This window comes from Rutilus rutilus, assembly GCF_951802725.1.
Source record: "Rutilus rutilus genome assembly, chromosome: 10".
Classification (NCBI taxonomy): domain Eukaryota; kingdom Metazoa; phylum Chordata; class Actinopteri; order Cypriniformes; family Leuciscidae; genus Rutilus; species Rutilus rutilus.
The window spans coordinates 42182775-42199061 of record NC_140215.1 but is presented as its reverse complement, the minus strand read 5'-3'; positions in this window follow the sequence as shown (position 1 = coordinate 42199061).

Sequence of the window (16287 nt, the reverse complement as noted above, 5' to 3'; positions counted from 1 at the left end):
AAAAAAACAAAAACAAAAACAAAAAAACAGCTTCCAAACATATGATTAATTCACATTTACATTTTGGGCCTGTTATCAATAACCACTACAGACATACACACATATAAAAATAAAAAGGTACAATAAAATCAAATTATAGAGTGCCTATACATGTAACACCACAAAAATAATAGATTTGACAAAAGAGAAGCGTACTAAACAATAAAAAATCCATCAATCTCAGTCAAAAACCCGTCCCCAAGATTTGTCAAAACCCTCCATATCATCATTAATCCTGGCCAAGAATTTTTCATATGACACAATTTTCAGCATATCTTCCTTCCACCTGTTAAACTCTGGAGGAGATGGATCCTTCCACACACTGAGAATCACTCGAGCAGCTGTAATCACCCCCACCTTTATAACCACAAAATCATGCTTCAAAACTCCCGGTAACACAGACTGATCCCCTAATAAACACAATCTTGGTGACATGGGTATTGTCAAGCCGATCCACCTTCCTATATTGTCCAGTACTCTTTGCCAAAAGGGGTAAACTGTCCCACATTCCCAAATAGCATGCAGAAATGTCCCTGGATCTGAGCTGCATTTCCAGCATATATTATTAGGCATAATTCCCATTCTGTGAAGTTTAGAAGGAGTGAAGTACCATCTATGTATTAATTTGTACTGAGTAAATTTACCCCTGGCCTCTCTTATATATTTATTGGAATGTGACAGAACTTTGCACCAGTCTTCTTTACTAATGACACAACTCAGATCTCTCTGCCAGATGGTCCTCAAATTTTCACATATCTCTTTTTTTAAATTGTTAAATAATTTGTAGAAAACAGCTGCTCTATGTGCTGTACCAGACAATTTTAAAAACTCCACCACTGCATTTGTGCTTTGAGTAAATTTCCCTTTGGTAATACAATCCCTTATTTGTAAATACTTCCAAAAATTATTTTCCCTAGTCAGACCATATTTTTGGGTTATTTCAACAAAGGACATAAACACTCCCTCTGAATAAAGATCGCTTATCCTGTGTATGCCTTTGACAAGCCATTCATTCCAATATACAGTTTTTTTCCCAATCTGTGCAGCAGAGTTATTCCATAACGAGGCATATGGTTGTCTTAAATGAGATACTCCACAAATCTTGTGTACCTCTACCCATACAGCTTTAGAATACATGAGTACCGGGTTATGATGAAAGTCCTGTCCATTATTAGCTGATCCCTGTGAGAGAATATCCATGGGCGTAAAAGGGCTCACTAATTCCTGTTCAATCTTGATCCAGCTCAGTTCAGAGTCCAACCCTGTCCAGTGTTTGACCAGTCTTGACATTTCAAATGCTAAATTATACAGTTTCACATTTGGAAGAGCCATTCCCCCACTGTCTCTAGAGGCCCACATTTTCTTTATATTAACTCTTGGCTTCTTCTTGTTCCACAGAAAATCTTTAATTATCTTCTCAAATTGACTAAATATATGTGAAGGAATTCTTACAGGTAACATCATGGAAACATAATTGAACTGCGGGGCCACCACCATTTTAATCACATTAATTTTACCCCATAATGTAAGATTCAATTTTCCCCATTTATCCAGATTTGTTTTTATTTTTAGGAGGAGAGGTTCCATATTTGAAAGCATAATGTCTTCTAAGTTTGGGTTTAATAATATTCCTAAATACTTCATACCTGAAGGTAAACACTTAAAATTAAATTTAGTAATATACCTAGAATGGCATGATGCTGAAAGCGGCATGCCTTCCGATTTGTACCAATTTATTTTATAACCTGACAACCTTGAAAATGACTCAACACATGAGAGCAACGCCGGTAAAGATTGCATGGGATCAGTTAACACTGCTAATATGTCATCGGCATACAGAAACAGCTTGTGTTCCGTACCCCCTGCACGAACACCTCTGATATCTGTATTAGCGCGAATAGCTAGAGCCAGTGGTTCCAGAAATATCGTGAAGAGCAGTGGGGACAAAGAACACCCTTGACGGGTCCCGCGTGAGAGATGAAAAAAGTCTGACACCACTCCATTTGTCAAAACTGCTGCCCTCGGACATGAATATATAGTTTTCACCCAGCTACAAAATCCAGGCCCTATCCCGAACCTTAAAAGGGTTGCCATAAGGAAGCCCCATTCTACCCGGTCAAAGGCCTTCTCCGCATCAAGGGAGAAGGCCGCCACCGGATCTAGACTAGATTTACTTTTGTGTATAAGATGGATAAGTCTTCTCATATTATCACCCGAACACCTATTCTTAATAAAACCAACTTGATCCCCATTGATAATGTCTGGCAGTGTCTTATCCAAGCGGGAGGCTAAAACCTTTGTCAGAATCTTACAATCAACTCCTAGTAGGCTTACTGGTCGGTAATTCGCTGGATCTGAAACATCCCTATCCTTTTTAGGAATAAGGGAGATTAGTGCATCATTAAATGTACCTGGTAAGAAGCCTATTTCTAGTGCCTCAAGATAAACTTTATGCAAGACTGGAGCCAAAATATCAATATATTTCTTATAATATTCAATCGGGAAGCCATCCAAACCTGGCGACTTCCCATTTTTCATTGATGAAATAGCAGCTCTGACCTCTTCTTCCGTTATAGGTGCATCCAGCTTTGTTTTTTGTTCACCAGAGAGAGTTGGTAATTGTAGACCTGAGAAAAATGTCTCCATCTCCTCCTCATTAAGCGCACCAGCAGAAGTATACAAATCTTGATAGAATGATTTGAAAATTGAATTTATTTCCTTTGATGAGGTTACCACTTGGTTATCTTTTTTAATCATTGATATATTGTTTAGGTTATCTTGCTGCTTCAGTTGTCTCGCTAATAATCTACCATTCTTTTCACCACCTTCATAAAATTTAGTTCTAAGCCTAAATAAGGCATATTCAGCCTTTTTATTATAAACATCATTTAACTGATATTTTAATTTACAAATAGTCTGGTATTTATCATTTGAATATTGTCTTGCCAAATCCTTCTCCAATTCACGTATTTCTTTTTCCAAAGTTTTTTCTCTTTCTAAATTACTTTTTTTAAATTTTGTCGCATATGCAATTATCTTTCCTCTTATATATGCTTTGGACGCTTCCCACACTGTGGCTACTTTATCTGTGGAACCCATATTTATTTCAAAGAAAAATTTCAGATCCTTTGTTAACTCCTCACTAAACATTTTATTTTGCAACAACATAGTGTTGAGCCTCCAGCGACCCCTCTTTGTTTTATCCGTGTTCAAATCGATTTGTAACTCTACTGTGGCATGATCACTAATGGCAATGGTTCCAATCTCACAACCTACAACTGCATCTACCAAAGACTTTGATATTAAGACGAAATCTATCCTTGAATATGTTTTATGACAATTAGAATAAAATGTATATTCCCTTGAACTAGGATTAACTAATCTCCAAATGTCTACTAGGCTCAGATCCTCTGTCAGCAAATGAATAGCCTCTCTGTCCTTAGGTGAAGACCTACCCCTGGGTTTGCTCTTGTCAATTATCCCATCCATCACCTGGTTGAAATCTCCGGCCAATATAACCTGCCCCTCACGATCACCTATTATCTTGTTAATTGCATGAAAAAAATCTGGCTCCTCTTTATTAGGTGCATAAATATTACACAAAATTGTTCGGACCCCGTTAATTAAAGCTTCCAAACATATAATGCGCCCTTCCTTATCATTATATTTTTTCAGCATCACAAAGCTTAAATTTTTATTAATAAGGATCAAAACACCATTTTGTTTGCTTGAATATGAACTATGAAAGACGGCGCCCACCCAATCTCTTTTAAACTTTTTTGCCTCTTCTTCTCCTACAATGTGAGATTCCTGGATAAATGCTATATCTGTATTTTTAGATTTTAAGTATGTCAGAACCTTCCTCCTTTTAACTGGGTTCCCACATCCTTTTATGTTCCATGATATTATTTTAATATACCTATTAATCTCTTTCTAAAAAAAAAAGTGAAGGGACACTCCTTGTGCGCTTTACAAACCTGCCCAAAGCCAAAAACATTACAGAACTCAAATATATATTTAGGCACTCAATATTACAAAACACATCTGGCCCATTCAAACTAGCTGTCTTAGAAAAATCAAACATGAACAAAATGAACACTCTTCTTTGCATAGCAACCCAGAACAACGTTGCTAAGCGACCACCCCCTGCCCTCCCTCCCCTCCTAACGTTACCCATCCCAAACTAACTATAGCTTGAGTCTCTAAACAACTTTACTTGGTCCGTGAGACACATTAGATGTACGACGGCAGCACAACCCATGCAGCCCCGTTCTGCCCATTGCTTGTTACCTTACAGTTTTCAGTTGACAAACACTTCTCCATAATGTTACATTAAGTCTCGCACTCCTCTAAGTCGACTCCTGCAGAAATTTATCAGCCTTCTTTCCATCTTTGAACGTTTTCCTTTGTCCGTTCCACATAAACATAAGTGTTGCAGGATAAGCCAGCCTATGCTTCACTTGTAGCTCTCGAAGACGCTTCTTCGCCGGGTTGAACGCTTTTCTCTTCTCCGCCAACTCCCTCGTAACATCCTCAAAGAAGGAAAGTTTAGCGCCTTCCCAGTCGATCCCCCTTTTCTCTCTGGCCACTCGCAATACTTTCTCCCTGGCAGATGAACGTAGAAAGCGGACAAGTATCGCCCTGGGAGGTTTATTAGGGTCCGGCATTGGCGCAGGGGAACGATGCGCGCGCTCAATTTCAAATTCACTTCCCGAAAGCTCAAATGCTTTATCCAAAATCTCCGTCACATATTGATCCACTTTTCCGGGTTCCTCCACACCTTCTTTAAGTCCGATAATCCGTACATTATTTCTCCTACTACGGTTTTCAAGGTCCTCCACGCGTGACCATAACACCTCCAACCTCTCCTCGCATTTGTCCACTTTTGCCTCAGTAAGCGCGCTAGCATCTTCAATGTCTGATATACGCTGTTCCGCCTCTCCCAACCTCACTTTTATATCTTCCACTGAATCTTTCAGTTCTTTAGTTGTGTCTTTAATAGTGGTGATATCTTTTGCCACCACCTGAAGAGTAGCATTCATTTTCCTTATTTCTTCTAAAACATCCTTTTTGCTGTCGCTCCCCGTGCTCTCCTCCGTTGCCTCTGGAGGGGCGTCATCAGTCGCAGGTGTGCTTTCAGGCGGCTCTAGCTCCGGGGTCTGGGCCGAGGCGAGGCTAATGCTAGCTTGTTTCTTCCTCGTGGTAGCTCCCTTGAAAAAGTTCGCTTTGTTATTATTTGCCATTTTTCCGAAGGCTGCTGCAGTCCTAGAGAAACCTCAAAGTCGACAAGGGGTGTCGAAATTATGACCACAATTGAAGTGTATATCTCGAAATTCAAACATTAATCAACGGGCTTTAGGAGCTACTCTAGTGTGCGGCCATCTCCCTCGGTGGTCCCGCGTGACTCCCCCAAATTTTAGATGTTTACAAGCAGGCTATCCCAATGAAGGGAAATGAAAGGAGAGAGAGGGACTGGAGTATTATACAAATATAAACAGTTTATTTTATTCTTCTCAAGTTGGACATAAAACATGAACATGAAAAACAGACTCTAGGCCTCTGGGCAACAAATTCAGGAACGGGGACAACAAAGTGCAAAATCAAGGTGTTTGAATAAATAGCACTCAAATTCAGCAAAACTCAAACACAGAATAAATAGGGCACATCACAAATCACATGCACAAAAAAAACAAAAATAATTTACACTCAGCAAACAAGTGGGCACACAATACAATTGTTACCCCCCCCCCAGGATATTGCACCAACCCAATGGCCTAAAATACAAACATTAGATACACAAACATGAAACATACAACAACACACACACGGGAGAGGCTGATGGACAACCCAGTGGGCCTCCCTCCCACACACACACACATACACACGCACACACACACACACACACTCGCACACAACTAGATACTAAAAACAAAGCACAGGAAAAACAGTGGCCAAGATGGCATGTGACGGTCCTCCTGTATGAATGCTGAATGCAGACCGCAGCGTTGAGCCAAGAGCTTGTTTAGTTGTAATATTGTAGCGATCGCTTTATTCCGTCTGGTTTTTACTCGTACATTCCCAGGCCAAAATTCTCAGCACAACAAACAGCACTCAGCAAACTTTGTAGTGGTCACACTCTAAACCCATAAATTTTCGTTGAAACGCGCAGACACAATTCATAGCCAGTGAGGGCTCGTGAAGACAGGAAGCTGTATGTAACCACGGCACTGAATAACCGCACACACCAGATCGCGATCAACTCGTACAACCAACCAAGAGTCCAAGGAACCAAAAGTCTGTAGCAAAACACTAATGAGAGAGAGACCGCCAGCTTACTGGATTTAAAGGTGCAAAGCCAAATGACCACCAGCTGATTCAAATCAAGGCACAATTCCCACTGCCTACGTCCTACCCGCTACATTCACCCACCCTTGAATGTCACCGTCCCGGTGACTAGGGCAAGGGTCAAACCCAAGGTCTAAAAACAGCGCTATGGGAGGAAATGGTTAGATCGTTTTCTGCCGAGGCCACCGGTGATCTTCTAACAGTCGTGCATGGGAGGTTGTGAGGGTTAGGATGGTGGCCTGCATTTGTTCTAACAGTTCTCCTTGAAACAAGGGTATTGCCAGATGTTGATACTTCCCCTTCAACACCCAAGGAGTCACGTATTAAATGTTGGGGTGTAGTCTGCCCCTGCTGTTCAAGAGCTGGAGGCTGCGACGCTCCAAACTCAGTGGGAGGTGTTAATCCTCTTACAGGAGGTGCATCAATTGCCACCAATACTCCACAATCATCACCTTCCTCCATACTACCATCAACATCATCCCCTATGGAGTTTGGCATGCTTACATTAAGCATCTCGGCCCCAGGTACAAGATAGGGTGAACCTGGGTCAGTTGGGAGGGGCCGCAGTTCTTTCCGGTTGATATTCTTCTCTGGACCTAACTGATTCCTTGGCCTAATTTTATAAAGTGTACCAACCTCATCAAGGCACCTCACAATCTCATACACCACATTTTCCCAATGATCACTAATCTTGTGCCGTCCATGCGGGTGACTACGACGATACACCAGTGTACCAGGGGGCAAAAGTGGCAAAGGAACCAAATGATTCTTTGCTCGTTGTTGAGCGGCTGCCTCCAAATGAGCTCGGGCCTGGCTATAGATTGCAGAGAGATGCTCCTGGTGTTCTTGAACCCACTCGGCAGTAGTAGTAGAGTCTGATGGAGTGTCAATTGTGCCCAACAAAGAATCGAGTGGAAGAGTGGGCTTACGCCCAAACATCAGTTCATACGGAGAAAACCCCGTAGACTGATGAGCTGTGGTGTTATAAGCAAATAAAACCTGTGGCAGATGGTAGGGCCACCGTCTCTTCTTGTCAGGAGGTAGTGTACGAAGCAAGTCATGCAATGTGCGATTAAATCGCTAGCATTGTCCGTTGCCCTCTGGATGGTATGGGCTAGTGCGGGATTTACGAATCCCATACACTCTGCACAATTGTTGGAACAGCTCACCTTCAAAATTGCGCCCTTGATCGGTATGAATACGTAATGGGACACCATAAATGTAAAACCACTGCTCTGTCAAGACTCGAGCTACCGTTGACGACTTCTGGTCTGCCGTAGGATATGCCTGCGCAAATTTAGAGAACACATCAGTGACAACCAAAAGATTCTCTTTCCCATCACTAGATTTTTCCAATATGGAAAAGTCAATGGCTACAATTTCTAAAGGCCTTGATGCCAACAGACTACCCATAAAGGTCCTCAGTTTTGGCTGAGTTGCCTTGGCAACCACACACCGCCGACATTCACGGCACCACCGGTCGACATCCTTCCGCATAAAGGGCCAATAGCATCGCTGGCGGACAAGACTAGTTGTTCGTTCTACCCCCTGATGGCCATGATCATCATGCAAGGCTGTGAGCACTTCTGTCTGAAGAGCCTGAGGCAGCAGTAGCTGCAAGACCTCTTTAGTGCTGCAAGGGACATGTGTCTTCCTGTATAGGACACCCTCATAGACTACCAAGTCTGCCCATTGACGGACAAGCTCCACAACAGCAGGGGACTCATTGGACCTCTCTGGGGCTGTAGGAGGACTGCCCCTCTTCCAATATACAAGGAAGGCCTTCAAAACAGGGTCCTCAGCCTGCAAGAGTAGGAGATTTTCCCTAGTTCTTGTAGGGCATGCATCTATGGCCTGTATTTCAACAGAAGGGGACATGACCATACTCTTAATTTCGACTGGCACTGAGATCCCCAAGGCCATCTCATCCATAGAGACTGATGGTGCCGGCAAGCGAGATAGCGCATCTGCATTCTTGTTGCATGCGCCAGGACGGTACTCTATGGTGAAGTCAAAAAGAGCTAGTTGTGCAGCCCAACGTTGCTCTACGGCTCCTAACTTAGCTGTCCGTAAGTAACAGAGCGGGTTGTTATCGGTCAGAACAGTAAATTTGGTACCCAGCAGATAATCCCGAAACTTGTCTGTTACTGCCCACTTAAGTGCCAACAGTTCAAGTTTCATGGCTGAGTAATTATCCATGTTTCGTTCAGTTGGTCGCAAGCCCCTGCTTGCATAAGCGACTGGACGCCGAGGCCCTCCATCCTGCTCTTGAGATAAAACCGCGCCGAGCCCCAGCCCACTAGCATCTACCTCGAGGACAAATGGTTTGCTAAAGTCGGCGTAACCCAAAACTGGTGCGCTTATCAGTTTGTCCCTCAAAGTATTGAAAGCTTGATCACAGCCCCAGTCCCAATGGTCCCGCAAAGTGGCATTACGCCCCGTCCTATTCCTTTTAGGGTGTGGCTGGAGCTTTGCCACCAATTTATGTAGAGGAGCCGCATACCTCGCAAACCCCTGCACAAAACGCCGATAATACGACGCGAACCCAAGGAATGATCGCAGCTCTGCAACAGTAGATGGAGTGCTCCAATCCCTAACTGCACTGATCTTGTCAGGGTCCGTAGAGACCCCAGAGGCCGAGACAACGTGGCCCAAGAACTTTACTTCAGGCTGAAAAAAATGACACTTCTTTAGTTTGAGCTTAAGACCGTGCTCGCGTATACGACTGAATACCAACTCCAAACGTTCCAGATGTTGTTTGAACGTAGATGAAAAAACGACCACATCATCTAAGTACAGGAGAAGGGAATGGAAACGCTGGTCCCCGAATATTCTTTCCATCAGCCGCTGAAAAGTCCCGGGTGCATTGCACAACCCATATGGCATCCTCTGGAACTCAAACAGGCCAAATGGCGCGCAAAAAGCGGTTTTAGCCCGATCCTTCTCAGCAACTGACACCTGGTTATAACCACTCGCAAGGTCGAGAGTGGAGAAGAGAGACGCACCTGTGAGGGCATCCAAAGACTCCTCAATTCTTGGCAATGGAAAGGCATCTTTCCTAGTCTTTGCGTTTAGTTGTCTATAGTCGACACAAAGACGAATAGATCCATCTTTCTTCTCCACAACCACGATGGGTGAGGAATAAGGACTACAGCTCGGTTTTACCACTCCCTGATCTAACAACTCCTGGATATGTGCCTTCACTACATCATACTGGGATGGTGGAAGTCGTCTATAGCGCTGCCGCACCGGAATGTCGTCAATCACAGGAATCTCATGCTCGATCAAGTTGGTACAGCCTAAGAGTGCCTCACTACAGCTAAAAGTATCACTATACTTCTGAAGTAAAGACTTTGCTTCCCATTGCTCGGACTCAGTTAGATTAGACCAGGAAAGGTCCGCAAACCCCAACGAGGGAGTTATAGCAGCCTCCATTGACCGAATGAACGCGACAGGGCCTTGGGTACCATTTTCTTCCTGAAAGCAGATGGATTTGCTAGCGGAACGTGCAGTGATCAAGTGCATTTCCCCCAACAGGGTACGTGGTTTTATCCACCGATCTACCTGGCCCACATTAACAACTGGCACTTGTACTATCCCATTTCCAATGGGGAGCAATGAGATTGGAATAATTAAGTCTGGTGGCAACTGCCACCCTGCCCCTGCTGGTTCTAACAGTACAGAAGAAATCAATGGGCCAAGCCCCTGCCTACAGGTGGCTGACACAAACTTTAAAGAGCCAGCTGGAACACAGGTGGAGGACCCAGGGGCAGTCAAAACCCTGCCTAGAAAACCAGATGTAGAAAAGTCCTCGAGGCGTTGGCACGCTAATAAGGCATGTTCCCAAACAGCTGGGACTGTTAACCCGGAAGAAGTAAACAAACTTGCACCGTCTTGGCAAAAAAACTCTTGCAGGCAGCAACGGAGGACATTCATCCCAATCAATCCTGGGACAGAGTCCTTGTTTGTCTTAAGTCTGGACCCGGGTGGATCTTGAACCACCAAGATGCCTATAGAAGGAAGAACTTTTCCTAAGACTTCTACATCCAATTCTAAATAACCTCGATATGGGATATCTAGACCGTTGGCCGCTTTTAACTGTAACCAACCACAGGAACGTAGCTGGTCACACCCCAGAACGCGGAAATGGTTATTAAAGAAGGACTCCGTGATTGTAGATACCATAGAACCGGTATCTATAAGACAAGTAACAGTTACACCGCCCATCTGGACATCTGCCACTGGACACTCGCCCACCAATGCAGAAGGACAGGACAAAAGAGATGTTAACGAGTCTGAGCCCATCAAACCCCCTTCTAGTGCTTGGCTCCATGCACTACAGGGTGCTAGTTTCCCTGTTGCCCGCTAGAAGAGTCATCCCTCCCATTCCCAGCGGGTGGCCTGGACCCAACCCCCACACGCTGTGTCTGCCGTGAGCCAACCGGGCAATCCCTAGCCATGTGGCCTACTTGCTCACAACGCAGACAAATAGGCCTGCCATCCACATCAAAACGAAACCGCCTCTGGTGATTAATCTGCCTAGTTGGTAGATTGGATGGCCCTGAGCCAGGGGACAAATGTTTAAGAATAGTATCTAATTGGGCCTGCTGCCTACGTAAACAGTCTTTGAGCTCTGTCAATTCATTACTTGGTTGTGGTACAACGACCTGAGCTTCTGCCTGCCACGCTCCCACCACCCTTGAACTAGCGTCACACGAAAAAGCCCTTGCACGGACAGGACGAGGCCCCTCGCCATCATCGGCCCAGCGAAATGCCTCACGACGCAAGTCCAAAAAGGAGGAATCAGGATTAAGGCGGATGTATTGTTTTAATTCTCTACGCAACATTTTGTCTCTAACGTTTTCTACAAATTGATCACGGAGAACACAGTCAGGTTTAGCAATTGCAGTTGTGTTTTTACGTTGTGCGACTTCCATAAGTGACATTAATGAATGTGAAAATTCACGCAACGTTTCTCCCTCCCGTTGACGACATTGGAAAAATTTCTGTTGGGCGTCAATATAAGACTGGCTACAGCCAAAAGTCTCAGTCAGTATAGAGAAAATATTTTCAGGCTCGGATCTAACTGAAGCTGGATGGAGTTTAATTTCTAGCTTTGCCTCCCCATCCAGAAGGTCATACACGAAATGCGCCTGCTCCCCTATGGACATATGCCTAACCTGCAAACATCGACGGACCTCCTCAATCCATTCCTCCACCGGAGGAGACTCTGAACCACCAGAGAACCTGGGATATTTACGTTCTCTAGGAACATATACATACCTTAATCCAGAAGACCCTGGCTCCTGAAAATTTGGCTCTTGGCGATTTGACTCTTGCTGACTCTGCTCTCCCTGTTCTACAGCCCCAGCAGATGCTACATTTCCCTGACGTAGCCTTTCATTGTCAGCCTGCAACCGTTTAATCTGCTCCATTAGCTGCCCGACCTGTTCCTCCAGCTCCTGAGACATTTTCAAACCGAACAAAGCCAAAAAGGAAAGAGAGAAAAAAAAAAAGTGATGTTTCTTTATTTTTTTATATTTTTTTATATATAAATACAAACCACTTGCAGAACCGCTGTCCAGGCCCAGTCCTCAACCACTGCTTTTCCTGTACTCTACCTGCACTCAATACACATACATACACACAAAACAACAAAAACAATAACAAATTACACCAGTCCCAATCAACCAGTCCCAATCAATCCTGCCCCGACTACGCCAAATGTGACCCCCAAGGGGCCTTTTTACATCAATCACAAGTGGATCACCAACAATCCAAATTTTAGATGTTTACAAGCAGGCTATCCCAATGAAGGGAAATGAAAGGAGAGAGAGGGACTGGAGTATTATAAAAATATAAACAGTTTATTTTATTCTTCTCAAGTTGGACATAAAACATGAACATGAAAAACAGACTCTAGGCCTCTGGGCAACAAATTCAGGAACGGGGACAACAAAGTGCAAAATCAAGGTGTTTGAATAAATAGCACTCAAATTCAGCAAAACTCAAACACAGAATAAATAGGGCACATCACAAATCACATGCACAAAAAAACAAAAATAATTTACACTCAGCAAACAAGTGGGCACACAATACAATTGTTACCCCCCCCAGGATATTGCACCAACCCAATGGCCTAAAATACAAACATTAGATACACAAACATGAAACATACAACAACACACACACGGGAGAGGCTGATGGACAACCCAGTGGGCCTCCCTCCCACACACACACACATACACACGCACACACACACTCGCACACAACTAGATACTAAAAACAAAGCACAGGAAAAACAGTGGCCAAGATGGCATGTGACGGTCCTCCTGTATGAATGCTGAATGCAGACCGCAGCGTTGAGCCAAGAGCTTGTTTAGTTGTAATATTGTAGCGATCGCTTTATTCCGTCTGGTTTTTACTCGTACATTCCCAGGCCAAAATTCTCAGCACAACAAACAGCACTCAGCAAACTTTGTAGTGGTCACACTCTAAACCCATACATTTTCGTTGAAACGTGCAGACACAATTCATAGCCAGTGAGGGCTCGTGAAGACAGGAAGCTGTATGTAACCACGGCACTGAATAACCGCACACACCAGATCGCGATCAACTCGTACAACCAACCAAGAGTCCAAGGAACCAAAAGTCTGTAGCAAAACACTAATGAGAGAGAGACCGCCAGCTTACTGGATTTAAAGGTGCAAAGCCAAATGACCACCAGCTGATTCAAATCAAGGCACAATTCCCACTGCCTACGTCCTACCCGCTACACTTAGTTAAGCTTTTTTTTTTTTTTTTTTTTTCATTATCTTGCATACTCTAATGTACTTAAGGTATCAAGAGTAACAGTAAAGGAATTCTGCATTTCTATTACTGCATGTTGCATTTTACTTCAGAATATTTTCAAGGTTTATACATTTAAACTACCGGTATATACTTTTGTGTAGTTTAATGTAAAACAATGCATCATGTTGTAAAATAACAGTTTTGTAGTGTTGCTGTCCCGTGTGGGAAACTTACTTCGAGTATTAACGAAGTATGTAGTAACTTACATACCACCACTGGTTATTTTGAAAATTAAAGTAAAAAAATGTAGGCCTATTGTCACAATATTAACAAATTGTTGCAAACAGCTCCGTCCCATTTCAAAGGGCGCATCTGAAGCGCTCGGACCACTGATCTATATAAGCCCCTTTCACACAGCGCATTGAACCCGGGAAATTGCCGGAACGCCTTCTGTGTGAACACAAACACGACCCGGGTTTAATGCCGGGATCGATGCCGGGTTGGGGACCTAGTAACATTGCCGTGTTCAGTCCCGGAACGCGCGCTGTGTGAACAAAAGCCGTAATAATGCCGTGTCGTAGTGATGACGCTGAAGCCGGGATCGTTCGCCAGCTGTGAAATGGTACGAAATGCGCAATTTTATGATCGAATCAGAGAAATAAATGCACAAGCGTGGTTTCTCGAGAGAGAAATCGCAGCTCATAAGCAAACTGAAGACGCTGCTGAGACATTACAAGTCACATCGATGTCACGTGTCTTTCCGGGACATACACGGGTTGTGTGTGAACGCGCTCTCTGATTCCGGAAAATCACTGGCAGTGAACGAACCAAATCAAACGAACCCGGGTCAAATCCCCGGTCACTTTATCCGTGTATTTTCCGGAATCTCTGTGTGAAAGGGGCTATAGAATGACTGGATAGCTCATGACGTCATGAACAGTGAAGCCACCGCGCCGCCATATTGGTATTCCCTAGTGAGCTCATGCGTTCTATTTAATCAATAGGAAATTTTATGATTTGACTTAAAAAACATTGCCTAACGAGACACCGTTTTAAAATCTAAAGTCTCCCTGCACATTTTTACAACGCAAACATCCTAAGCATTTAAATGGGTATTTGTTTAAAGTCGGAAATTTTTCCTGCTTATTAAAAAACGGCAATTTCTTTGCAAAAGGAATTAAAAGCTGTACGAGAACACTAGTCGGCCTTCACTGAAAAGCTATCTTCACAGGTAAGAAAAACAGTTTGATACTATTAATTAAATAGTGAATGCTAAAGACCTATATTTTTTTTAATTGGTGAATATTGTTTCGTAGCCACGTACGAATTAATAATACCTCAGCACAATACTAATTTGTTCCCTCGTTTTATTATATTGTGGCCACGTTGTAATTCGTTAAATCAAAATGAGGGAGGGAATTAGTTAAACGTGTCCACGATTTATTAAAACGAGGGAACAAGTCGTCGTAACAACGAATTATTTAGATCAGTGGACAGAGCGCATACAAGCAGAGAGCCACGGCCGCGCGCGCGCACTCTCAGCGCCTTCAAACAACCCGAGCGCTGTATTGCTCTCTCTCTCTCTCGCATATCAACATCAATTCACACAATATTAAAAGATCGGAAGACCGATTGTGTTTTATAGATTAGTAGTTTGTTCATATAAAGTGTTTGATTAGCAAGTTACATGTTCAGGAAATGCTTAATACAAATTGTATGGGTTAATGTAACGGTAAACGGACTCTGCACGAAGCTCTTTTGAAGCTGTCAAATGGTGTCGCTATTGGACACTTAATTGTGATTATTGCGGCTCTGAGGTTTCTTATAGGCTACTGTTAACTGTTTTATCGTTGATTTTTGAAGAAGCAGCAGCTCTTGCCTCGGAGAAAACAACACGGGCATAGCGACAATTTTGCATAAATTACTACTTATAGGGCTTGAATTACAACCTGTGGGCAGTTGTTCTACATCCCTTTGTGAACGTCGTCTTACACTTGTATGCTGCACATCGGGTCATCTTAAAAGTGCTGTCAAAGCTACCAATCTCTGAATAACGGGCGTTGGATCCCTCTGCTGGTAGGGAATCGTAAGATGGCCGCTCGAACACTTCCGGTGGCTTCACTGCTGCCTAGTGGCAGTTTAGAACGTCATGAGCTATCCAGTCATTATATAGATCAGTGGCTCGGACCGGTCTAGCCTACGGAGGATTGTTCTTGTCGCCTAGCAACAGTGACTGACAGCTGCCGATGAAGAGCGGGAGTAACATTCGCACTGGACTTTTTATATTCAATTGGGTTTTATATTCAAATGGGGTTAAAAACCTGTGTAAATATATTTACCATGGTCCATTTATGTGCATAATAAAAAGAATACACTAGCCCACAAAATCGCATCAAGGTAAGATATAGGCTAAATGAACATTTTAATATTCGGCTAAGCCGAAAGTATGACCTGAAACATCCTTAATACCATGTCCTCCAGTAAAATATAAAACATAAAAATGACAATAGCCAGTTCTGGCTCCATAGCATATCAAATGAATTGTCAGGATGGCAGCATACTCTCGCACCATTGCTTGGCGCCTGGAGCGGTGATCGGGAACACCTGGCTGCGCAATTAGGAAATCCTACAGAGGCTACATGGTGTGTCCTTCGGAGGACGCATAGGCTGCATCCTTGAAGACTTCGGTCTTTCAAAGGATGCAGCCTTCACATTGGGACACAGCTATTGTGTCTGAGAGACGTCCAGGCCGTGTCGTCTGCAACCTCTTCTTTTCCCACAGTTCAAGGCAAGCTGGGATTCTGCATTAGTTAGAAATGCTGTTGTGCACTATTTCAAACGAGTGTATTGATTATATTGTTCAGTTTAGCACACGTCACTCAGACTGTCACAGTGGAGATATGTGTCTTCTCAGTTCCATGGCTTCTGGGCTCCCCTGCCTGTGTTTTAGGACCTGGTATCGACTGGAAGACTTGAACTGTCCGAGCTCAGAAACCGTCTGTTCCTCTGTTTTTGTCCCATGATTCCTCTGAGAATTGAATATCTTTTAGTTTATGTGAAAAGCCTTGCTGAGTACCATGTGCCTTCCTTGCAGAGAAGTACTTTACAGAC